This window comes from Acanthisitta chloris, unplaced genomic scaffold, assembly GCF_000695815.1.
Source record: "Acanthisitta chloris isolate BGI_N310 unplaced genomic scaffold, ASM69581v1 scaffold33421, whole genome shotgun sequence".
NCBI classification, from domain to species: Eukaryota; Metazoa; Chordata; class Aves; order Passeriformes; family Acanthisittidae; genus Acanthisitta; species Acanthisitta chloris.
Window position 1 is genome coordinate 66152 of NW_008658245.1, and position 6542 is coordinate 72693.

A 6542-nucleotide genomic window follows, 5' to 3' on the forward strand; every position below is an offset into this window, starting at 1 on the left:
CAAGGCTAGCACAACATTTATTTCCCCATGTTATTGAAGACCTTTCACCAACAGCTGGAAGTGCCACTTCTCTCTGCCACACGTGAGCAGCAGGGCCATAAATAACTAGTGGGAGCTGCTGCTGCAGCCAGACCAGCCTGCAGTGTCCCAGCAGGCAGCAGCACACATGCACCCATGTGGCAGTGTGCCCAGGCACTTGCACCTCAGGCAGGCTTTCACACATGGAGTGAAGCACCGCACACCGCCCCAGGCCCAGGATGATGTCCCCTCTCCTACTGCTCTGCCATCCCTGCTTCCCAATTATCAGCACAACTCCCCTGCTCCCCTCCCCACAAGAGCTTGTGCAGTTTGTTGGTGTGCATTTGGCACAGCTATACTGTACATCATGTTGACAGTAGAAATTACATCCTGGGCTTATGTTTTACACTGTGCTCTGTCAGAACTCACCGCAGCCCAGTGATCAGGACAAATTGAATAGCATCCCGTCCGTGTCAATATTTATTTCATTTTACAAATGCAGGCTGATGCAGGAGAAAGTAGGCAGGGGGAGGGGGAAGACATGAGCAGGCAACAACACACAAGGATAGCACTGCCCAGTACATCACAGTCCTCCACTCCTGCCCACCATGGCTGCAGTCCCAGGACCAGGGGCAGTGGTGCCCCAGGAGGGTCAATCCCACCCAGGGGCCAGGGAGCACCCTGGAAGCTCAGGCAGCGTTCCCTGTGCCTACAGCTCTACTGGAAGGACCGGCAGTGTTTCTCTGAAACAAGCTCTTATACTTGGCAGAAAATACAGAGCTTCCCACTAGCCAACAAAAGATGCAACACAGAGGAAGGAGAGTCCTTCTTCCTTGATCCCAGCCTGCTGCCTAAGCGAACATGGGCCTGGATGCACTGCCTTGGCTCCTCACTCCTCCCAGCAGAGCACCATCAGCTGCCGGCACAAGCATCAGGACTCCTCTGGCTGTTCAGAATGGCCACAAGGATGCTACAAAGACTGCTGAGGAGTAAGGCAAGAGTAAGGCACTGCTTGTGCTACCCTTGGGAAGGCAGAGACACGAATGAATACCAAGCACAAGACAAGAGCTCCCTAAAGCTTAGGGCTTCTTCTGCTTATCCATGGCATGCCCACACCCCAGAGGACACACAGAAATGGAGGCTGCAGTGAGAGGGTCACTGGTCAGAGACAATAGCTCAGTCCTGACAATGGCTCTAGCTGCTCAGTTAGCTATCTGCAGAATGAGTTCAAACTGGGACCATCCATTACCCAGTTCTAGACCCATTACCTAGCAAAGCCAAGGAAGGAGCAGACAGCAGCCCAACAGGGACAGTCCTCAGAGAGGGGACAGAAGCTGCTGCCAGCACTTGCATGCAGAAGCCCAACTTCATGACTGAAAACTGGGAGCTTGTGGACTCTCATGCTGCCAGAGATGTGCTCCTCACACTGTGCTCTCCACTGGCATCCCAAGGGCAGACCATGCAGTGACAAAAGGGGACTGGGGAAGAGATGTGGTGTGCCTGCATCCCAAGGTCTGTCTTATTGATCTGGAACTGGTATCTCTCACCACAGTCACAAGGAAGTCATACTGGTCCAGCACAGTTCTGTCAGCTTTGGCACTGACCACAGCTACCTCACAGGGACAATGCAGAGAATAGTATGGGGAGATGCAAGAGAGTGTTTGGAGAAGTATGTAGAGCACAGACACAGCCTTGTCAGTGGTTTGCAGTGCTGCTTCCAAAAGGCAGGACTGCAGCATCTTTGGAGATGACCCAGGACAGGAGTCAAATGGACAGAAGCTCCTGCTTGGCTCCCAGTGAGTAGCCAAATATGCTTCACTGTTGGAGCAGCAAGAAGAGCATAAGCTTCACACCTGCTCATTCCCAAAACATGCAGGCCTATCTAGAGACCCTTTCCAAAGATCAGGGCAGACCTCCAACACCAACCTGCCCCCACCATTCTCTGCCCAGGACCTCCTGACTCCACTGTGCCTGTACCTGAGAGCTCAGAGTGTGTACCAGGCCAGCACCATCCACACATGCCAGCTGTTCCACCGTAAGGGAACAGCTGAGGCCACGTGCAAGCACAAGAGCAGCTCTGGGGACCACACCAGTGCCAGCTCAGCCTGTATCCATGGGGAGCACACCTGCCTCACATCCGAGAGCGTGGGCAGCATGACAGCCCAGCCTCAGACAGAGCTTGCTGGGAGACAGGGCAGGAAAAAGCCTGCAATTATTTCAACAGCAATTCCTCTCTAGTACTGCCTACAGTGCAGCACACAGCCTGTGACCACGTCTCCTCCTGTTAAACAGGATTCAAATCCGCTTAATACTCCTCTTCCTGCAAAAAGGAATAGACTGGCTAGAACACGCTCCCAGTATCTGTTGTGTGGAGGTAATACAAGCATGGCAAGGCTGTTGCAAAGCTTTAAGATGGTTCATAATCTCCAGGCCTAGGGCTAAGACATGAACTCAGGCTCTCTGGAGCTCACTTTCTCTACTGGATATTGTAAGACAAGATGAGGCAAAGATACATTTTTTTTCTTTTATAAACTTCTCCCTGAAATTCCGAGATGAGGGATGAGGTAAATTTACCAGATATAAGATACTGTCAACTCCAGTCCAGGCAAGTGCATTGCATGCAAGCCTCCAACATCCCACACACTGCCTCTTGACAATGCACATCAGTACCACACCAAGCCTGGATCACTACACCATGGCCAAGCACCCACCCACATCCCCAGAACTTCCCACAGCTCCTTCCTGGCATCCAAGAGGCATCCCATGATTACCCTTTTGGGCTGACAAATGTAATGGTCAGAGTATCCAGCCCTCTGCCCTACAGGGGTGCTCAGCAGGTTTAAAACACCAGGGACCAATGCCATAACCTGTCTGCTGCTCCAACTTCCTCTGCGCTGCTGCAGCACCCACAAACCAGTGTCTTTGGCTGGAATACACGAACACACATCCCTAATTCTGTAAGGGACATCAGCACTGCTGAGAGTGAAGGTGTGAGATGCCTGTGCATATCAAGATAATTGTAGCCACTGCACTGCAAGTTCACTTTCCACAGCAGATCCCATCAGTGGCATTTAAGGTCCAAAGTTCAGATAAACCTAGACAACATATGGGAACACTGGTGCCACAGAGAATAACTGCAAGGTAAACAGGTTTCCATCACTGCAAGCTCAGGAACCCCCGTTGTGTCTCTCTACTGAAATGCATCCTGCAGAAGGCATGTCCTAATTTAATGTCCTCTCCAGAATACCAAGACATTTTGCCAGTCAAGTGAGAGATGACTACAGAGATTGACCTGGATGGCACATAGCATCACAGTGTGTACAAATCCTGGAGATCAGTGGCCAAGGGATTCAAAACTGTAGAAGCTTTTGAAAGAGGATATTTAAATTGCTTTTATTTTTACAGTGAAAGGGTTGTGTAAACAGTCAGTGGATGAGCATATCCCAAGTGCAGGTCCAGACCGTGCAAAGCAACGTTTGGAAGCAATCTGCCTTTCACCAAGTCTTCAGCCCTGAAAGAGTGCACATAAGACAGGCAGAGAGTGATAAAATCAAGTTATCTCACTAATGTCACCCTGGTCTCAGCTTTGACAACAGGGCAGAAAGCCCATTATCTGTAGAAAAAATTTAGTCATGTTAGTTCTTGAAGTATATCTCTGGGTTTCCTCTTTCTGCTTCCTTGGAATTATTCTCCTAGCAAGGAACTTCATCTGCCTTTCTTCTCAGATAAACTTGCATTCAGTCCAGAATAACTGTTCTTTCCAAAGGAATTTCTACCTACACAATGCTCAGGACCATATGACTAAACATACATCTTCTCCCTTCTTTTTAAATTGCTTTAGTTTAATTATTAATTATTTGATACTGCCTTGAGAAATTCCAATAGAAGACTGAGGCAACTGCCAGAGCAGGAGCTATTCACAACCTTTTGCCTTCTCAGGTTCAGTCACTTTCTGCTATCAGACAACACTGGGAGGAACAGTATTTGTTAAAGCTCTCACACAAGCATTGTTTGGAAAGAAGTATTTTCAAAGTTCAGGAGATTATTTTTTTTTCCTCCAAATCTTCTCTGGTCCAAGTTTCAAAGAAATTTTAATTGCAAAGAAAATCTCAAAGTTTGCCCTAGGGAAGAGGGTTTTACAGCCATAACGGTCTCGCTCTGCAGCAATTCTTTTCCAAATATGGAATTTTCATGCCTTGTCTACGTGAATACAATACTTTTAATTCGTCTTAAAAAACAATCTCAGAGAGGAGGTGGAAGCAGCCATCACAGTATCTCTCTCACAACTGCTGGGATGGACAGAGTTCCTCCTGCCTTGGAGAGAAAGCTCCAGAGCTCAGAGCAAGTCTTCAATTTCAGGATCTCAACAGATAGCCAGATCTGAAGTCACCCCCTTACAAACGCCCCGTAGAGAGTCTTTTGCCTTCCCAAAAGACTCTTTTATGCCCCAGCACCTCCTGAGGAGCCAGCAGTGCTCCCACAGAGTGGGACAGAGAACTTCCAAAACCTCCACTGCCAGAGCTGTACCCCGTGGCACAGCCCAAGGACACACAGGGACCACCATCACTCCCCTCCTTGCCTCCTGCTCCAGTTCTTTGGGCCCTGAAGGCCAGAAGAAGTGACAAGAAAGAAAAGGCATGAACCCAAAACAGGGTGAGTAGAAATCAAAGCTGATGGCCCAGACAACTGGGCACGTGGATAGCAGTTAAAGGACAAAGTAAAAGAAAAAAAGCACAAAATGGAATTCTTCCACTTTGACAAATGTGGAGGGAATTGGGTTCTTTTAAGCCAATGTTTGGCAGATGTATGAATTATTTATCATTCAATATTGTGTGATTAAATGGAAAATTGAAGACGTTCACAGCATTGTCTGCAACTTTCCACCTCTCATGGAAGCCCCCCCAAATTCCTACAGAGAGTAAGTGGGTATTATACTGAGCCAGAAGGATTCAAAGAAACCTCCTTCAATTTGCTTCTCCGGGTTCAAGGTCATGTTCAGTCCTCCACTGGAATAAATATTATGGCAGACACATGTCGCTTTCAGGAAGGTCTCTCGCTGCTCTTCACTCTTCTTCCCCATACATCTTAATCCTCTTAGCAATTTTGTCCTTGGAAATCCCTCAGTCTTTGTGACAGGAGACATACAACCCCTCTTTACAGAGCACACAAAACCAAGGAAGTCCCTTCCCATGGCAGCACACTGTTACTATGAGACTAAGAACAAGTCACCACAGGATCTCCAGGATGAAGCAGGGAGGTTGTGTGGGAGGACAAGGGAGCAGTGAAAAACAGGACAGGACCTGGGGGGCTGATCACAGGTCTCACACCTGCAGTTTCCACAGTACTTTTCTCCAGTGTAACAACATGATCCAGTTGTGCACAACCCGAATTAGAAGCAGACACCAACTTTCTGTTGCAGATACCTTGGGCTGAAGGCACCTGAAGAGGTAAGTGGCTTCCTCAGCACCTTGGGATGAGCCTGCAGCAATAAACAGCTGGCAGAATGGTGGAAGAATGAGCATAATTAGTCCTTTTAATGCCAATTTCAGCCTGATCTTTCACACATAACAAAACTGTTGCAATGGTTTTCTTATTTTTAGAGGAGCTCATTAAATAAAAATTAGAAACAAGATAGTATAATGGGTGAGAAAATTATTACTGCAACATCCTGCCAAAATCCAACACCACCCTACCTATATACAGGTTTTTCTGGCATGTGGAAGATGAGGCTCCAGCCTCAAACTCTCCTGCTCTCCAGGAATTCCTGAGCAAAGACACTGGAAAGAAAGGAAGGAATCTGGGTACCACAGGAATTCAGGAACCTGAAGTGGAATGTTGCACAGCCTCATTCCCCAAACAGGATGCAAACATGCTTTGCTACATCACAGCACTGTGCAGAACAGTCTACCACAGCCAGCAGAAACCCATGGCAGCAGAGTCTCCTACACAGGCAGCGCATTTTGGCCAAGTCTCTTTGAAAGCCAACATTTCCAAGAGGAGCCCAGCAAGGAGTGGGCCCCTGCACACTCCTTGGGAGTGCCCAGGTGATCAGAGCCCTGCTAGGTCCCTCAAGCTGCATGTTGAGCAGAGACAGGTCAGCAGCAAGCAAGTGTTCTTAAGAAGTCCCACAGGAGTCACTGTATGGCCACCCTGGTAGAGACTCATTCAAAGCAAAGCCCACCTCCCCCTCAAACAGTACAACCAGGAGGGACCAGACCCTCTTGCTGGGCCAGGAACACACTGGATCAGATGGGCCAGCAATCCTCATAGAACAGTGTTTGCCCGTGAGCTGAAGGTAACGGCCTACGACAGAATGAAGGCTACGACCTCCTTGTAAGCAACTTGCAGACAACAGCAACAGGCTAAATTTTGCATTCAACCATTAATGATAGATGCATTATTTATTTGGAATCATTTGCTTCGTTCTACTAATCACATCACCAAGATCAGCTTCTGACGACGCACAGCGCCTGGAGTCGTGTCCCAGGAGTCAGGTGCTGCCCAGGCTCACACCACAACTCAGC